General features: G+C 39.9%; 1 protein-coding gene across 2 annotated transcripts in view; it reads right to left on the reverse strand.

The window, feature by feature from the left end:
- LOC144228768 (uncharacterized) overlaps window positions 1-20,949 on the reverse strand; it is a 616,547-nt gene that overhangs the window by 176,235 nt on the left and 419,363 nt on the right. The gene's annotated exons all lie outside the window — the stretch shown is intronic.

Raw genomic sequence — 20,949 nt, forward strand, 5'->3', positions numbered from 1 at the left:
GAAGATTGAAAACATGAGAGATTTTTCTCTGCTCCTTCGGTAATCCCATTCAAATGAGAGTAAAGATAAATCCACAACAACAAAGAGAAAGGGGGCGGGGGGCTATGAGGGATAAAGAGATGTCAACAAATGTATCAGATGGCAGGAGCTCTGAAAGGGTCAGATACTGAGATTTTAGCTGTCAAGGAAGGCTAAGGTAAGGAATGGGACTAAAACCTGAAAGTTTATTGGAAAGTCCACAAGTATTTAAATACTTGGCCCCTTCCCAGAATCGGGCGGTTCAATTTGCAGAAAAATTAAATCAGAAATGCCCACATTTGGGCACATCTGGCAAAGAGGAAAGGTGAGGGAGAGGCACCATTCTGGAAAGACACTGTTTGATGACATGCTCGAATCTTCAGAATTTCACTCCACTGCCCAGAATGTCCTCTATTTGGCCAATATTCCAAGGCAGGAGTTTGGAATAGTCTTCCCGGTGAAAACTCAGCAGCACTCAAAAAACACTTATAAATACTGCTTGAGGAAATAGCTGGGTACCCCCCAATTCCTCTTGTGAGCCCACTGGTCTTTTAAACCTACCTCTGGGGTACAATGATTCAGGACAATTTTCTAAAAGATAACAATATTACTTTCAGGTCAAAAGGGCTTGCAAAGATCCACACACACTAAATGATAAATGACCAAAGGCATATTAACATGCAAATTCAGAGAGCAAAAAAATAAATAAATAAATAAACTTGCAGGAAACAAAGAAATCAGATAATGTAAAAAGATCAAGAAACATAAAGGCATTGGACTTCTCAGCAAAAACACTCAAATCTAGAGGATGATAGAACAATTTCTTCAAAATTCTGGGTGTAAATGGTTTTCAAAGTATAATTAGAAGTGCTGCCAAACTGTCAATTACATGGGACAGCAAAATAAAACATTTTCATGTATATGAGTTTGAAAAACACATCTCCCTTTCTACTTTTATCAAGAAGCTACTGGTAGCTGTGTGCTGCCAGAGAGACAGAGAGACAGAGATAGAGACAGAGAGAAAGAAAGAGAGAGAAAGAGAGTAAATGAAGGAAAAGGAAGACCCTGCTTTCAGTAAATCGAGGCTCCAACCAAGAGCAGGAGTGAAGTGAGGTCCCAGGACAACGGCTATGCATCAGGTTTCAGCCTAAGTCCAACAGGGAGCAGGTTTCCTGGAAAACGGTAGAACTCACAAAATCAGAAATGTTTTAGTGTTCAGAGAGGTTGTTCAGGCTACCATTTATTTCACCACGATTGGGTGGTTTGAACAACAGGAATTATTTCCTTCTAGTTTTGGAAGCTAGAAGTCCAAGATCAGACTGTCAGCAGGATTAGTTTCTCCTGAGACCTCTGTCCTTGGCCAGCAGATGGCCACCCTCCTGCTGATTCTCCACATGGTTGTCCCTTTGTGCACAGCTACCCTAATGTCTCTCTCTCATCTGATAAAGACACCGGTCATATTAGATTAGGGGCCCATTCTAATGGCCTCATTTTAACTCAATCACCTCGTTAAGGACCTTAACTCCAAATACAGTTATGTTCTGAGGTGGTGGGGTTTGGGATTTCAATATATAAATTTTAGGGAACACAGTTCAACCCATAATAGAGGGGTTATGATTCCATGGGGAAATATGGAATGGAAATGTAATTCAAGAAAAATACATCAACCAGTTGCATTAAGATAAAATTTGAGTATCGATTAGGACACCTGGCAGGATTCATGGATAGAGTATGTGACTCTTCATTCATGAAATTCAGGGTGGGAGTTTGGGCCCCAGGTTGGGCATAGAGTTTACTTTAAAAAAATTTGAATATAAATTGAACCAAATTGTTATGTAACCATAAAGGGAAAACAGATGAGAAGAATGAGAAAGAGTCTGTGGAAGAATATCACAAATAAGGAAGGGTGAGTCAGAGGAAATTTTTTTTTGTAATTAGTCTTGCAGTACTATTTGATTATTAAAATCTCCCAATATATTTCACTAACAAAAATTCTACAGTATTTTTAAAGTGAAGTGATCAGTGTCATAAAGGAGAGGCAGAGGTGCCTGGGTAGCTCAGTTGGTTAAGCATCTGACTCTTGATTTCAGCTCAGGTCATGATCTCAAGGTTTGTGAGATTGAGTCCCACATGGGGTGCTGCTCTGGCAGCAAGGAGCCTGCTTGGGATTCTCTCCTTCTTCCTCTCTGCCCCATCCCTGTTTGTTCTCTCTCTCTGTCTCTCAAAATAAATAATAAAATATACTTTGGGAAGAAATAAAAAGGAGGCACAATAATTTTTGTGTAGATGCTTTAGCTTTTCCATTCAACTACCACCTCCTTGAGTGCAGTCTCCGTGTCTTATTTGTTAAGATCTCGCTTGTAGTTTTCATATAATACACACAACCCCATGACTAAAAGATACTACTTTTTGAGAAAAGTTTCTGGAAAGAAAGAGTATAATTATGCATTTCTTGTAACACTTTGCACCCAATAGTTGCCCAATTAATTGCTAATTTGTGTAAACTGAATATAGTTATTCAATAAATATTGGCTAAGAAACAGATTAAATCAGAAAAAGTGTTATAAGATACAAATAACCCTGTAGTAATAATTGTTGCATCCTTAAAAATAGAACATAGAAAATAATCTAATGATTGGAAGATTAGGCAATGAGGAGAGAAAGATAAATTAGGAAATTTAACAAGTATACAAGTCATCCTGTGCTATAGACTGGATGTTTGTGTCTTCCCAGGATTCATGCATTGAAAGCCAGTGCCTAGTGTGATATTTGGAGGTGAGATCTTTGGGAGGAGGTTCTGTCATGAGAGTAGAGCATTCATAAATGGGATTAGTCCCCTTACAAAGGAGAACTCAGAGAGCTTCCTTGCCCCTTTCAATACATGAAGACATAGCAAAAAGATGATTATCTATGAACCAGGAAACAGACTATTACCAGACATCAAATCTGCCTGCACCTTGACCTTGGACTTCCCAACGTGCAGAACTGTGTGTAATAAGTGTTTGTTGTTTCCAAGCCACCCAGTCTATGACATTTTGTTATCACAGCCCAAAAGGATGAAGACATGTGACACTTCAACCTTTACCAAACGGTATCAGTTCTCCATCCTTTGCTGTTTTGATGTCCCTTTCCAGATCACTTCTTTAGAAAATCAGAAGTCCTTTTGCCAAACAACTCTAAAACGGTACTCAGGATATTTTCGGCTAGATATAAAATAGATTGACACACTTCTGATTGCTCTTTAACCACTTCCCTGCCAGGGAAACTAAAACAACAATTGTATGTGTGTCAATCTGAGAATAGCCAGTGCTATTCGCATTGCTCCCTTAGTGAACTGAGAAGTTCTAACAAATAGGCTGCTCATCACAAAGAGGACAGTGGAGATGGAGATGGACTTAGCAAGTATTCATGAACTAAAGATGCTTACTTTGTGGCTGAAGAATAAATACAACTGGAAAATTGTTAAATAAGAGACACTTGTCTTAATGTTGGAAAGAAGGAGGGAAGAAAGGAAAGGAAGGAGGAAGGAGGGAGAAAGATAAGGAGAGAGGAAAGAAAAAGAATAACAAATCTCATCAATGAAGGAAATATCTAATAGTTCAAAATGGGGTATAGGTCAGTGAGATGAGCAGCATGGGGATGGCCTGGTAATAAGTACAGAGTTTTCCTAAAGATCAGTAACATGCAAGCTCCAGCAGGGGAGCGAGATGAGTGGCAGAAAGTAGTAGAAATGCAAGATTTATCACCGCAAAGTTAGATGCAATCCTTCAACTTGTTTTTAAAAACTAGCATCTAAATTCAGTTTTATTTTGAAGGAAAATCCAAAAAAGCCTTCCATTTTAAGATAAATGATGGAAAGTAGGGAAAACATGGTATCCATCACATTGAGGTACACATATCATTAATCAAAATATATGTAGAAAGAAAAACAATATGTTAGAGAAAAGTCAAGTATCCCATATATATAAAACAAGGGCATTTAAAAGATATAGAACCAAGTGCTTCCCTAATAGTTGGCATCAAATTAGTTTTTACCATTATGTGGTTAGCCTAAGTGTTCCAATTCATCTATAAAATGAAGGAACATTTCCCCCCAAGTAACCTCAAGTCAATCTTCTTTCCATAAGTTGATTATACAACTGGAAATGATTTAGCAGTGATCTCACCATAGCTGAAATCTATTCCAATATATGACACGCATGAACATTTAGAAGATTGATATATTCATTAAAATGAGGAATATTAATTCCTTAATATTTATTTAAATAGGAAAAAAAATCTTTTGTGGCACAACTGTAGACTAGTTGAAATAGAAAATGATGCCTAAAAATGCAACATACCTTCTTTCCATAGACATCAGACCAGGAATTCAGATTAAAACACAATTTATTTTGTCATAAATTACAATACATGCATTTTTTTTTAGCAGAGACTCATTGTACCAATGAGATTTGTCCAAACTATTCCCATCTGGGATGTGGCTAATTCTTATACATCAGCACATCTAATCTGTCTCTGAGACTTAGGTAGAAAAGTACATGATAAACCTTATTTACCCCCTTGAGTGAAGTGAAGGTAACACACAGGATGGTTAGTTCCTTTGTTATCTATCAAGGACAGACTATATTACATTGCACTTTTCTACACAATTTAGGCAGGTGCCCTGTGGTTGAGAGAATAATTCAAACACTCATGAAACAATTTAAGGGTAAGACAACAGATGATGATAGAATGCCATTTGGACTAGTACAAATCAACAATTAGAGAACAAGAAAGCACCCGGTAAGTTGTTAACTGTACAGTACATAGAAAACACTTAAAATGAGCTAGGTAATGGAGAGACAAAGTTATGAAAGGTTCACTACTCAAGGCTTAACGAACATTACTAAGAAAATCCAAGGATTCTTCCTCCTCACCAACCTCCATATATTTATCTGGGACCATGTAGTTTTCAACAATATTAATGTCACCATAGATTTACATTACATTTTACAACTTGTGAAGAACTTTGACCTGCGACCGGTAAGTCGGGGCATCTACTATAGTCACTACTGCCCCCATGCAGGGATGAAACTTGGGAACATAATGTGACTTTCTGAACACCACCCAAAGCAAAGTGTAAAGCCTCCTAGTTTCTGCCCGTGGCCTTGACCCTGCTGCATCAAGATGTGTGGCTTAGTGAGAGGCCTTGTGGGCAAGAGATAAAGGAGGAAGGCAAGAGAGGGAATAATTTTATACCATCCACGTGTCAGATGGACTCCTGGGGTCATAGTTAAAATCACTCTGAAAAAATTATCCATCATTTGTTCCTCTCAGTTACAGGGAAGGGAGGAAAGAAAAGGACCATGAGGTCAGTTATTCCAAGAGACTTCCCTTTTTGGTTTAGTGAAAGTGACCTGTATTAAATGGCATGCTTTTTCCTAGACAGGTGCCCTCCTGTGTGTGGAGTGGGCACAGAGTCCCCCATTACGAACTATAAAATAGAAGGAAAAGCTGTAAACAAAAATCGTCGATTGAGGTGTTAGTAACTTGCCTGTGTTTATAGAGAAATCATGAAAAACCAGTTACCACTTAGGGAATGGTCCCGCGGCACAGAGGAAAGCGTATTGTGGATATACGTCACAGAGTAGGCACATGCTAGTGGATTGCTCCCTCTAGACCTGACTTTTGTCCTAAGTAAAACTAAAATAATTTGCATGTATCCTCTTTGTCAGAGGAAGCCAGCCCAACTCATAGGGGAAAAAGTTCCTTTGTAAGTGAATAAAATCCCCATTCCAAAGGAGACATGCATTTTTAAAATGTAGTCAATGTGGTGGGCCTCTGGGTATGTGTTCTGCCCTAAATTGTCTTGTTTACCCTTTCTTCTGCCTTTCATTTGCTACCAAACAGGGTAACTCCATAAAGAATGCGGATCTGCTGGGAAGAATACGCTACAGCTCGCTCTCATGTAGCTTTATTGGATCCGTGGACCCCGATGGGAGATGAAATGCATTTTTCCGTGAGTAAAAGTCATCAAAAATGACTGAAAGGTACACAGGGAACAAATATCCATGGTAAGAAGATAACATATTTATACGGCCACTTTCTTCCCACAACTAAGCTTTTTAGGAGAAAGAAAGCCTAGAAAACTCAAGGATGCAAATAAAGGTTACAGAATCCACTCATTAGAATACACAGCATGTCATTTCGACACTGCCTGCTGCACTCCACAGTGGTAATGCTTTTCCTTCCACTGAACAGATCCATCTCCAGAGCCCCCTTGGAACTGTCAATATAGTCATTATCAATTATGTAATGCAGGGGGGAGCCAAGATTAATAATTCAGAGCTAAGACATCACCGTGATTTATAATCTTGCATGTAACTGTCTACAGCTAGCATTGGGAACCTGTCATTAAAAAGCATTAACTTGAGAAAATTAGAGTTCTGTATTGATCACTAAACATGTATAGTTTATTGTGAAGTGATGCTTTAATTTATATTCCAAGCAAGGCTCTAGGTGAATATCATTTGTGTAGGGAGCAGTGCATCCTGAAGCCATCTGGTTCCAAAACATGACAGTAGCTCCTGGTAAGCGTCCTTATAACAAGTGTAGTCAGGTTGCGGTAGGCAGACATTGTACCCAACACCGCCGATGTAGGGCCGTGTGCCGTGCAAGCACAATGATTAACTATAAAGAGAAGTTCTGAACATGCAGAAGTCGGGTTACTCGATGACTTGATGGATCATCTCAAGGGAATATTACCTTTCCACATCCCTATCTTTGGGTCGGAGAAATGCCTTTCTGCTCTTCCATCTCCCATACCTTTCTAGCAATTTGCCCTCCTTAATAAAATTAGAGGGAAGTTATTAAGTTACTTATCCCAATCCCTGAGCTGCTGCAAGAGAATGCTATAGGATTGTGGTCGCATGATGTGATCCCAGGGAGAATTGGCTGTGAGGGCGCATTAACTCAGATAATCAGACTGTCAGCACCAACCTTTAGAAGAAGCATCTCAAAGACCAAAGCTGAACTTCAGAGAAAGTCAAAGGGCTTTTACAAACACTGCCTGATGGTAAGCCAGGGAGAAATACTCAGCATCTAGGTAGCTGTGGGTTAATGGTGGCTTTCAAAACTTAGTAGCATATTATAATCTTTTGGGGACATTTTATATAAAATACGGATGTCTGAGCCTCACCCAGAGATTCAAATTTAATTGGTCTGGGATGGGGAACCAGGCAGGGCAAAAAAATTTTTAAGTTCCCTAAGTGATTCCAATGAGTGCTGATTTTAAGAAGTGCTGGTTGTGGTGTGTTCAAGTTTCAGACATTAAGAATGGAACATATTGAAATGACTACGATTTTGGTATAAACTTTAAAATGATGTATATGAACAAATACTGAGCAGTAACCAGCAAGTTAGCACAGAACACAGAAATCTGGGTGTAAAATGTTGATTTGATTTGTGCCTCAGTCTTGGCTGGTTGTCAGGAGTCTTAGAGGGAACACAGTGGTGTGAGGGGTTGCCCCTCTCCTCATACCAAATGTGGACACCAGCCACTGAGGTGCCTGGTGGATATCAGCCAAATTTGGTAGAAATGAGACATACCTTTCCTGGTTATGAAACATTGGGAATGGGCATGGGATAAGTGTGGGATCAGAAAATCAGATTTTGCTACTTTGAGGTTAGAAATGGAAACTTGTTCCTCTTAAAAATGTCTGAGAAGCCAGTGGATGTCCAATGCGTGTGTCCCAGAGGTTGCTGGAGAAATGTTCACTGGGTCACATCCACCTTTTATCTGTGCACTCAGACCTGGCTGTAAACAAACAGAGGAGGGTGATGTTAGGAGAGCCTGTAGCCAGATACAGTGCAATGCGATAAAGGGAGATTAAGGGTGTTTTTAAAGGCTTAACACCTCAGAGATAATCATCTGACAAAGAGCATTCAAGGCAAAGAACAATAGATTAGAGAGGTAGCTTTGATATATTTTCATGCTGAGGAAACAAGAAGAATAAAGAAATAAACCATCTAGAAGGAGCCCAAAGATCTCTCTGCCTATGCATTATTAATAACTAAAGAAGAATAAAAAGTAACTAATCTTGACAAATAGAATGATGACAGCTTTGATGTTTCTGTGCTAGTCAAGGATGAATGAAGAATAGATGTCTTCCATATACAAAGAAGTGCATAAGTTGGGATAATTACATGATGCAAGCACTATTGCTCTCTCTAGATCTAAGTAGAGTCTAGTTAAATATTAGTAAACAATTTGGAGTGGATTTCAGGGTGCCTCGGAGCACTATGTGTGGTTTAGTGGTTAGTATCATACAGACTTGTTCCGAAATAATTCAAGACCCCTGAGATGTCCAGTCTGACAGAATCTACAAGAACCTGAATCACAGTTGAATTTTTCACCTCTAACCCTATGTTCAACCAACAGAGAACTCTTAGCACTTGCTGAGCCATAGAGAGCAAACAGGTAGCAAACTTTTCTCTACCTCCTTCCTTTGTGATAGCCGTAAGGCATTTGTTTGTTTGTTTGTTTGTCTGTTTTTTCCAATCCAGAGCCTGTGGAATCTTATTATCTGGGGGGAAATGTAATGGAAGAAGAGAAAAGGCATGTCAAAATGGCTCTATCGTGTAAGGTATTGGCCATCGTTTCTTGTGATTAGATCAAAGAAATCTCAGAGCACCTCAAAGCAATTTATAGAAAAACACATTCCTATTTACCTGGGGACAAATGACTCAGGTTACAATTCCCAGATTCTAGTCTTAGTGCCTTAAATTTGATTAATGGGGCATATTGCTTGATATTAGCCTGCATCAAGCTAGGATGTAGCGAGATATGATATTGACAGTGACTTTTCTATTGCAGCAGGCCAGTTCAGAGGATAACATCTGTCTGAAAGGAAATATACTTGGCTTGAATTCCCTTCTAATTCCTGTCATTGGAATCAAATGTTCATATTTTTACGATCTACTTCCATGCCATGTGCACCTGCCTTTGTCTTCACTGTCAAACAACATTCTAAGTGGGCACCAATCCATCAATCCAAGAAGAGAGGATGATCTCAGTTTGGATTCTAATATTATTTTGAAGAGTGCCTTCTAAAATCTTAAACTACCTTTTTTTTTAGAACAGTAGTCCCCAAGCCTTAAGCACTCCCACACCCCCAAAATAGTAGCTAATATTTATTGGACACGTTGTGTTTCTGAAAAAGGTAATTCCTTCATGTTCATCTTTTCTTCATGTTCATCTTTTCATGTTCATCTTCTTTTCTGCTCATGAGTCCCTCATGATAGGGTATGAGAAGTATTTCTCATATACAAATGATAAAAGGGAGGCCTGAATAGTGAAACAATCTTGTCCAAGCTCACACAACTATTGAATAATAGAGAGCAGCGTTTTGATCTTTCAATCAACACATATTTTTTGAAGACCTATTATGTTCCAAGAAGCACTATATTATGTGTGAGAAAGACAGCAGTGAGAAAGATATGGAGGTAGCCTCATGGAGATTTTGTTATGATAGGAGAAAAGGACCAAGGCAAAAACAAAACAAAACAGAAACACACGAATAAAATATTGATAATCATGATGTCATGAGCTAAAAAATAAGAGGAAGTCCTTCTCCAGAAAAGGTGGTCAGGTTAGGCCTTTCTAGAGAGAGGGGCACTGACCTGAGTCCTAAAGAACAGCCTGCCTGCTATAGAGTGAGTGGGCGCAGAGTACAGGTAGAGCTGGAACTCAGGGAAGGTGTGTCCTGAGCCCTTGTTCCTGATCATGGTACTATAGCCTCTCCTCGTTGACCTCCTGCAGAACAATCTAAGGCATTCATTTGTCTCAACTCATACCAGCCAATCCCCTGGCCCACAGTCCACATTTAGAGATTGCTATTTCTACCTCAGAGCCTATCTTTCCTGTCAAAGGGAAAAGGTGTTACCTGTCACTCCCCAGTATGTCTCTCTAATACACTACCTTATGCTGCTTCTCATTCTCTTTCCCTCACGGTTGTTCTCATCCCATGACTGTTCCTTCTCGGTATGCTCTGCCGATTCCTCTTCCTCGACTTCCTCTTGTCTCCTTCTTTTTTTTGCTCACTTCCTTTTAAATCCTGCATCTCCCTTCTGTTCATTCACACAGTCTCAGTTGTTATCTCTACATTAATGACTCTCAAAATTCATTTTCCACTGATAGTTGCTTCATGAACTCCAGATGGATCGATGTATTCCATTGCTTACAGGGCTTCTCCACCACCATGTGCTATAAAAACTTCAGTGTCACCACTGAGAAAATGGTTTCTCTCCCTTTGGTTCCCTAACTCATTTTCTGTCACCAAGATCCACCTGTTCTCGCAAGAAAAAAAAAATCCGTAATATCTTCAGTGGCCTGCCTGGCAGATCCAGGACAAATACCCAGATCTCTTGCCTCCAAATTCAGTACTTGTTGACTCAGTGCTCTGTGATTAGCAGTTTACAGAATGTTGGTTAGCCAATTTAGTAATAGCTTGATACCCTGTTATAGTTAATTCTATGTCAACTTGGCCAGACTGTGGTACCCAGTTTTTGTTCAAACACCAGTCTAGGTGTTCTTGTGAAGGTATTTTTTAGATGGTAATTAGCATTAAGTCATAGTTTTGAGTAAAACCAATTACTCTCCATAGTGTGTGAGTGGAGCTCACCCAAATCACTGATGGTCTCAAGAGAAAACACTAAGGTTCCCTAAGGAAGGAAAGAAGGATTCTGCCTCCAGACTGCCTTGGGACTCAAGCTCCGTCAGCTCTTCCACATGTCTCCAGCATGGTGGCCTGCTCTGAAGATTTCAAACTTGCCAGCACCTACAATCATATGAGCCAATTCCTTAAACGCAATCCAACTCTCTCTCTTTCTCTCTTTTTCTCCCACTGATTTTGTTTTTCTGGGGAACCCTGATTCATGCACACCCTATATTTTTCCCTCTGTCATTAGAAGCATATCATTAGCATCCTGCCAGCTTAACATTCCTTTTGAATATTTGTATTATTTATTTATTCCTTTAGTTGTTTTTTTTAATTTTTATTTATTTTAGAGAGGGAGAGAGAGAGAGTGTGAGTGGGGGGGGGCGGGGGCAGAGAGAGAGGGAGACATAGAAACCAAAGCAGGCTCCACGCTCCACACTGTCAGCACAGAGCCCAACACAGGGTTCGAACCCACAAACTGTGAGATCATGACCTGAGCCAAAGTCGAATGCTCAACTGATTGAGCCACCCAGGTGCCCCTGTATAATTTATTTTAGCATAAATAGATGTCTTGTATGCGATTGGTAACCTGCTCTATCTAGATACATGGTGCCAGGGAGTACATTCAGTCATGTGTAGAGTGGATTCCTTAGGCTCTAGAAGACAAAACATCTTTCCTTTCTTCTCTCTCCCACATACTTCTCTTCATCAACTTCCCACTGAACTTGTCCCGCCAGCCTCCTAGTCAGACCATAAGCTCCCATCCCCCGTTTCACTCACCCTAGAGGTTGGCAAGGATTTGTAATCTAAGGATCTGGGGCTCCTTACACAGGAAAACAAATTCGATTGCTATCTTGAGATCCAGGTGGTAGAACACACTTAAAAATAAAAATTACAATTTTGCCTCTTTTTTTCCCTCCCAAAGTTCTACTTGACTAATTCGTCCTAAATTGATTAATTTGCCATCCATAATCGCTCTCAGCATATAAACTGAGAATTGCAAAAGCTTTGCCCGTCACCAGCAATTCAGCTTCTCAGAAACAAAGGACAAAAAACCTGATTTGGAGAGAAATCCCTAAGGTATTAATTAACTCAGCAAAGACATTTACAGCACTGGATAACAGTTCAATGATGGACTGAAGGTTGAGTGCTTTCCCTAAGTGCCACTGGCTAAAAAAATGCAACTAATTCTGGTATATTAAATGCATATTTAGGTTTTAAAAGAAGGACAAAAGTGTTTTGTTTGCTCATTTGCTTTTTGCAACCAAAATAACAGTTCCTTGTCCTTTTTTTCCATGTGAAGGTTATCTAAGAAATGCTTTATGAGGAGTGCATTAGTGTTCATGTTAAGCTTGGTGCCTTAACATGCTATTCAGTGATTCTAGTCACATTTGCTGAACCGCCAAAACTTTTAATAAACACATATGCTTTTGGCTTCTAGTTTCTGGTTTCTGGGGATTACAATATTTTCCTAGGTTAGCCAGCCTTCTATTGTGGACAAGGCTGTATGAGTATTTACTCAAGTAACTTATCTCAAGAGCTTTAAATGTTTCCCCATATTTCATGCCCTGCTCCTCTGAATGTCCGGATTTTGGAAATTAACATTCAGAGGAGAGGCGAAGAAATTTTTCATATAAAAAAGGTAAATAATATGATATCACCCATATGTCTGAGGAGAGGAATGTAAATTTGGTCTCCACACAGGAGTTTCTTATTTCTCTATTTGAGTGTGTTATTTTTTCCGTTTCTTTTACTACTCCTCATTTGATAAATGGTAAATATTTTACTTCCACACCTACTTCCTCCTTCAATAATATTTTTATCTTGACAAACTGAAGGATATCAAAATGTGAGAATAAAATAATTGCTGAGCATTTCTGCACAGTCCAATAGTTTAGTGGATTGTCCATTTTTGTTGTGCACACATTATCATAGAGACTTGTTTTAGACAAAAGGTTTATTTATTTATCCTGGAAAGATACCACTCTAACTTTTAAAAAACTTAATGTGCATTATATCTTTGCAGATGCATGATATTTTTGTAAATAAAAGTAGATGTTTGGGGGTACTTTAAAAAGCTACTTGAGGGGCACCTGGGTGGCTTAGTTGGTTGAGCATCCAACTTCGGCTCAGGTCATGATCTCACTGTTCTTGGGTTCGAGCCCCGCGTCGGGCTCTGTGCTGACAGCTAGCTCAGAGCCTGGAGCCTGTTTGGGATTCTGTGTCTCCCTCTCTCTCTGACCCTCCCCTGCTCATGTTGTCTCTCTTTCTCTCTCAGAAATAAATTAAAAAAAAATTTTTTAAATAAAAAGCTACTTGAGATGATTTAAATGTAGTTTAATATAAAGCCAGAAGAATGGATGAAATAACCTTTTAATCTACCTTTCTTGTTACAAAATTACAAGACAGGAAAAAAAATATTCTGATCACAGAACTGGCATTTTCTGAAGTAGCACACTTGCCAAAGAGAAGAAAGACATGTTCTGATGTTGTTGCAGTAAAATTTACATGTTTTGCTCTAACTTTAAAATCATGATATTTCATTAGAATTACGATTTCATTATTCATTGGGGTGTGATACACTCAACATTTCAATAAGTAACTGCTCTCGCAATAGGAGAGAAAATCCGATCCAATTTGTTTAATTTTTTTTAAATGTTTTATTTATTTATGGGGGGGGGGCAGTGTGAGCAGGGGAGAGTCAGAGAGGGAGGGAGACAGAATCAGAAGCAGGCTCCAGGCTCTGAGCTCTGACCCAATTTGTTTATTTCCACCCTTTAAAATATCTAAATATTGGGGCACCTGGGTGGCTCAGTCAGTTAGGCATCTGACTTCTGCTCAGGTCAAAATCTCATAGGGCATGAGTTCGAGTCCCACATCGGGCTCTGTGCTGACAGCAAAGGGCCTGGAGCCTGATTCTGTGGCGCTCTCTCTCTCTCTGTCCCTACCCTGATCATGCTTGCCCTCTTTCTCTCTCTCTCTCAAAAATAAACATTAAAAAAAATTTTTTTTAATCTAACTATTGTTGCCATCATCTACATCTACTCCATAATATCCCAGAGTCTAGAAAACATCAGAATTTTTTTAAGAGCTGAGTCTCAAGATAAATATTTCCTCTTCTTTCCTTTAAATCACCCCTGAAGGCCAGCACGAATTGTATTTCTAGTGATTCTCTGTGTGTCTGTGCATCTCTCCCTGTATCTATCTGTCTCTCTGTCTCTCTCTCTCCTTCCTGCCCTCCCTCTATTTCTCCCTCTTCATCCCTCTGTCTTTCTTTTTCCACACAGAATATGCAGAGCTCTGGAACATTCAAGACAGAGTAAATACTATGATAATACAAAACACTAGTAATAAAATGTGTATGCTTTTCTGATGGCTTTGAGACACATAAAAACGTGGAAAATTCATACACAGAGACACACACACAATCTATGCCATCACGTAATGCTACCTCAACACCTAGAAAAAGTTCTCTGGGCCAATGAAAAGATATTTTTAATAATGTAAGAAGTCTCCTGTGTATTTCCATAGCTCACCAGCCTCTCCACAGTAAATATAATTCAAAAGCTCAATCATTAATTCCATTTAGGCTTAATGTGTCATAAAGGTAAGGTGTGCAGGGTCATTTTCCTCTCTGCTGGGGCACAAAAAGTATATTAACTATTCCAGCCAGTACTGTGAATGATTTATTAATTCAATTTTGGAAAGTGAGACTGTCAGATCATATAAGCACATATTATAAACAGATGATCTCTCTGAAGATTCTCATTCCTTCTCTTAGCTAAATGACTGACAATATACTTCACAATGGAGATCTCTCTCTGTCTCTGTCTCCCTGTCTCTCTAAGCCTCCCAACATGCACACACCCTATTCAAGTAATCTAGAGTTAATATCCTCTCATACTTGAGGTGGTAGAACTAACTCAATATAAATTCAAAGAAGCACCTGGAATGAAAGCTTTTTCCAAACACAGACCTAAAAATTATTGAGTCAACTCTGATTGGTGAAAGGAACATCAGCGTAGGCCTCCAGTGAGCTGGATTCTGGACCAGGTTCTTCCAGGAAGCACAGATGACCTTAGGCAAGTCACTTCCCCTGTGTCCTTAGCCAGGAAGGGGGACTGTGTGATCTTTACCATTTCTAACTTTCTGTGCAGCCATGTTGTGATGTGAGTGAGACACGACGACATAATAATGGTCTACCCTCAGCTCAGTAGTATGATTCTCTGTATGACTGTCCTCCATGTGAGTTGACAATGGGGCCCTTGTACCTGAGGGCCCCTCAGTGCTTAGCCAGTACCTTCTGAATAACACATCATAAAGCAAATTGACAGTTCCTGACCTTTGAATCCTGATGCTGCTGCAACATCACAAAGTGTGTGTGTGTGTGTGTGCATGTGTGTGTATCTGTGTGTGTCTGTGTGTGTTTTCTCAGGTTAAATTCCCAGCATCTGCTAACCTCCCAGCAATTATTTTTAACCAAGCCTCTTTTAGAATATTGAATATTGCTAGTGTTTTAGGATTCTGAAACCATTTTTATTTTCTCTTTCTGTAAAACTTCCAATCCCTCCTGCCCAATTCCTTTTCACATACAGAGGAGCTTGGTTTTCTTCCCACAGGAACTCTGAGAATTAAAATATAGAGATCATTTTAAACATGTGATGGTGATTCATTTCCTAAGATATTCAATGTGTGATAAATATGTGATAAATATGGGTGAAATCAAGTGATAATTTTCAAGATCAGAGAGAGGTTTGTAATTTTGCATCACGCTGAAAGTACACTCACCTGTTTCCTAACCAAATTATGCTCCCTGGGAAATGTTTATTCCTTGTTCCTGACAAAAACTTTTTATAGGGAATCTGGCCATTTCTGGCTCAGACAACACCTCAGGTGTACAGTCGTTAAAGAACAGATCAGGAAGGAAGGCTGCAAAGGGAAGGTACAGAACCAAACTTGACTTCATAAAAATTAAAATTAAAAATTAAAAAAAAGAACATAAATGGTTTAATATAAGAATTCATCAGTTATTCTTAGCAAAAGCTATACCATGGTGCTTCATGTGAAAGAGGCTATTTCAAGTGTAAAATTATGTTCCTACATATCTATTCACACTTTTCACTCGGGGGCACTCTTTATAGGTATCACTCTCTGAAGTAGTCACATACTATACCCCAAATATGGTAATTACAAATAAGATGGTCAGTTGAAACAGGATTGTGGCCTCCTTTAATTATGACACAAGAGCTATATTAGAATTTAGTTTCTGAGGCACCTGGGTGGCTCAGTAGGTTAGGGGTTTGAAGTTGGTCATGATCTTCCAGTTTGTGGGTTCCAGCCCCGCCTCGAGTTCTGTGCTGACAGTGCAGAGCATGCTTGGGATTCTCTCTCTCTCCCTCTTTCCCTGCACCTACCCCACTTGTGCTCTCTCTCTCTCAAAAATAACTAAATATTTTTAAAAAAGAATTTAGGGGCACCTGGGTGGCTCAGTCTGTTAAGTGTCCAACTTCAGCTCAGGTCATGAACTCACATTTCATGGGTCGGAGCCCCATGTTGGGCTCTGTGCTGACACCTCGGAGCCTGAAGCCTGCTTTGGATTCTGGATGTCCCTCCCTCTCTGTTCCTCCCCCACTTATGGCCTGCCCCTTTCTCTCTCTCTCCTTCTCAAAAATAAACATTAAAAATTTTTTAATAAAAATTTTTTAAAAAGAATTTAGTTTCCTAAATTTAAATACATTTTTTTAGTTAGTTTTGTTCTTTGCCTTTTTAAAAAAATGGTTTATTCTTTTTTGAAAGAGAGACTGTGAAGTGGGGAGGGGCAGAGAGAAAGGGGGACAAGAATCCTAAGTGGGCTCTGTGCTGACAGTAGTGAGTCCGATGTGGGGCTCCAACTCACAAACCATTGAGATCATGACCTGAGCTGAAGTCCACGTTCGATGGACCGAGCCACCCAGGCGCCCCCATTCATTGCCTCTTTAAATAAAGACTGTACTTAAATTATTTACTATACACATCCTGTCATGGGTTAAGTAATTCCCCCAAGTAATTCATATGTTGAAGTTCTAACTCCTGGTACCTGTGCACATGCCTTATTTGGAAATGGGGAACTTGCAGAGAATAAAGCGAAGATGAGGTATTAGGGTGGATCCTAATCCAATTTGACTGTGTCCTTGTGAAAGGGGAACTTTGGGACATAGAGACATACATGAGAGAGAGAATGTCATGTGAAAAAAAAGACAGAGATGGGATGACGTATCCATAAGCCAGTGAGTGCTAATGATTGCCAACAGACCGCCAGAAGCTGGAGAGAGACCTGGGATCGAGTCTCTGCCCACCCTTGATCTCAGACGTCTGGCCTTCGGAACTGTGAGGCTATACGTTTTTGTTGGTTAAGCGACGCAGTCCACAGTCCTCTGTTACGGCAGCCCTAGAAAGCCAATACTCTGCCTATGTATATTATTCACATGGCTGTTTGCTTTTATTAAAACATGACAGAATTGCAAATGTTCAAAATGAGGAATGAGCTCAAAGAGACAGGCTTCATTAACTGGTTGTGCTTCAGGTGGAGGGGAGGGATGCTCCCCTTGTGGTCTACCTCTTTTGCTGTTGTCCTGGCCGCTGAAGGTTCAGCCTATTAAATTGTAGTCAACAGCATTGTGGCCGGCGACAGCGTTGTGCCCATGGACTTGAACCAAAAACTTTGAATAAGCTGCCAATTGGAAAATGAATAGATCCCTCCCAACTGATCTTCCTTTCCCTGTCTCTCCCCTCCTCCACTCTCTTTCACTTTTGCAGTTTACTTTCAAGTTTCTTCTTGCATCAACAAGACGCTGGCCATTTGCTTGGAGAAATTAGCGCCAGTGTCTCTGAGGCAGCTGGTCAGTTCCTCTGACTTTCTGCCACTTTCTTCCAGGCTTTGTGCGTGGAATACAAAACAGGGGAGCAGAGGGCTCCACGAGGCTGTGCGTCTGCGTTTCACTCTTTGTTTAAGTCTTTCAGAATACGGAGGATGGGTCTCCTGAATCCCTTGCTTCCTCCTCCAGACCTCTTCCTGCTTCATAGAGTATAAAATAAGAAGCCCCTAGGTCACCTGTAATCTGTTCTCAGTCATTTCCTCAGAGACCCAATGGGTAATCCTGTAATAACATCGTTTCAGACACTTCTCTATTCTCCAGACAGAAAATAGATAATTAAATGCATGTTTCTACCATTATTCTCTATTTATACAGGGTTGTGAATCGTGAATTAATATCTCCAAAGATCCCACTCATAATAAAGAAAAACTGGATAAGAATTGATTTGTATATACTGCTATTGTGTTTAAATCGCCATGTTTTTCTATTTGCTTTTCAGTCTCAGACAGGAGTAGTGCAGGAAGAGCAAATAAAAAGTTCTAACTGAGAATATTTTTCCCCCAACGTCTTTGCTTCCAGGATATTGATACTCCATTATGAACAGATTTTGATGGGGTTTCAGAGTCTATTTCATAATCCATCCACTGCCCCCCAAAGAGAAAAATCTCACAAACCAATAATACATTTTGATTCTCATCTAAACCTACTGGGTCAGCAAAACCAAACTGTAAATTTCTCTACAACTGCTTCTCAGGAAATTTCCAGTATTTATGAATGGGCCAGAAATCAGTGAAAATGGCCTCTCTCTTGCCATATTTTGGCATTTGGGCTACAGGAAAGAAAAAAAGGCATACAGATTTATATGAAGCTTTACCTCCATTTTTCATCAAGCTGCCCTCGCACCTGATTACATGGGGCTTCCGAGGGATGGCTTTGTTGCTTGTGAAACATCAGTGAGCTACAGAAGCTGGGCTCCCCCTTGCAGCATCTTGATTACAACAGTGGGCCTGGAAGATGTGGTATTAATTCACTTCCCAGGAAAATGAGCCCCATTTGGCTCCTCTGGAAGTAATTGTAAACTTGACTTCGTAAGGAGAAGCCATGGACACAAAGATTATTGTGGCTCCTCTGAGATTTTTGAACCCTGGGGGATCTCACTGGAATCACTTTACTTTTTTTTTTTTTAATTTATTTATGTAAGCAGGGAAGGGGCAGAGAGAGAGGGAGACACAGAATCTGAAGCAGGCTCCAGGCTCTGAGCTGTCAGCACAGAGCCCAACACGGGGCTCGAAACCACAAACTGTGAGATCATGACCTGAGCTAAAGTCAGAAGCTTAACTGACTGAGCTACCCAAGTGCCCCTGAAATCACTTTCCTTTAAAGAATAAGTGATAAAGGTAAAAGCTGCTCACTAGTATTTACTCTTGAAGTAACAGACCAAAGAGTTGGAATAAGAGGAAGAATATTTTCAAAACATATCTTTGGAGCAGAGTCTCTCCTAAGGTATAAGGACAAATATATTCCACAGGGCCTCTGTGTATATAAACACGGGGTCACCCCAAATTGCTAAGTTAACACCTTTCTGATGGCCCAATCTAATACTATGTGCTGAGAACAGAGTTACGTGATTGCAATGAGATTGGTAAATTCCCCAGGCTGCCCTCCAGGGGGGTCGTGCATGGGGTTGTATGAGTCCCAGTGCTCTTCCAGGCATCTGGTTCACCCACAGGTAGGTAGAGGATTGGAGGACAATCCTCCCAGGAGTTTGAACTCTTGGTGCCCTGCCCGAAAGGGACAGCTGCCCTGACAGTTAAAGGCTTTGGTGGACCCCTAGAAAATGTCAAGGTTAGTGCTCCAAAGAGCCGGAGGGAGTGGGGCTGGGGAGGCCCAGTGCATATGCACACTCTAGTATCAGGCCCCCTTGCCCACATCCAGGGGTGGGTGCTCCTCTGGACTAACTTATTAAAATGATATAACTCAAATGTGTGATGCACTAAAGAGAATTTTACAAGTAGTGTTTGGTTGATATGTATCATATGATAGTGAAAAAGAAAAAATCACTTTTATTTGATTAAAATACATTGTCTGAGTGTGGTTCAAATATTTAAGCAGCCATACTTTTGTATGTACCTATATACTCTTCTATTTAAGAAAACAGCTACTTGCATAAATGACTATATATGATTAGGCTACTTGCAATATGGGTTTCACAAAGTAGAAATGAAATGGCTAAATCATATCAACTATTTGTACATACGTTGATGGTAAAGTGTTGTTCGGAAAATGGGCTATTTTTACAGAAGGTCAAAACTGTTGCAATGATTATTGGTGTTGCTGCAATTTCAAAATTGTTTTCTAACATTACATGGTAAGTGTTAGTATTCATATCAACTTCTCTGCTTGTCCACTTTTCAGGAGAGAACTTCCATTTTTAGCATCGTGGTCAACTAATGAAAAGCAAAATAAAAGCCTGTAAAATATGTAATAACATGTTTTTAAATACACATTTGATGAATAAGGATATAAAGGAAATAAAAGACATCTCAGAAACCAAGTAAATAAGATACTACAAACCAGACTATAAACAGGAGTCTGATAATTCTGTGAGGGCAGGAGAGAGGGCTATAGCAGGTTCAGGACGTGGGTTTTAGTGGCCAAGAGCATCATGGGAAAACTTCTTGAGATTGGGCAAGGCAAAGTGGGAAGTGAAACTCTCCTCCTTATAAAGCCAGGCCTGGAAAGCTATAGTCTCAATGAAAAGGTGAACTATAGAAAAAACACACACCAGCAAAGGAAATTATAAATAAGATTTCCTGGCCTGGTCAGGTCACTGGGTATAAAAGAAAACAGAATAAAAGTTCTCTCAAGTATCTAACACCACAGGTCTGTCCTCACATGAATGTAGGTTTGAATCATCCTCCTAATTCCTTCCAAACCATTGTCTGTCCCTCCTCCTTTAAAGCCTCCTAACATTCAATCTCAAGTCATTAGACTCTACCCTACATATGTGTTCCTTCTTCAAGTCATACACACACCTTAAAGATTTAAGCTACTGGCTCATTTTCACTCTTTCCAACTCTGTCAGCACTACTCCAGTCACAATGCTTGGCGGCTACAAATAGAATACAGATGATCTTTCCAATATAATACGAGCATAGTAATATGATTTCTTGGTTTCCTGTCCTTTAATAGTCTTTTCCTTCTACCCTACCTTAGCCACAAAACTCCCATATTCGTACTATATACCATCTCATTGGTGAACGGATAATTGAATAGATGCTCCAGAATAAATACTAAGAATTTTAACTGTAACCGCTGTAGACTAAATGTTTGTGTCCTCCCAAAATGTACATACTGAAACCTAAACCCCAGTGTGGTGG

Source organism: Crocuta crocuta, unplaced genomic scaffold (assembly GCF_008692635.1).
Source record: "Crocuta crocuta isolate KB4526 unplaced genomic scaffold, BGI_CrCroc_1.0 scaffold546, whole genome shotgun sequence".
Taxonomy (NCBI): domain Eukaryota; kingdom Metazoa; phylum Chordata; class Mammalia; order Carnivora; family Hyaenidae; genus Crocuta; species Crocuta crocuta.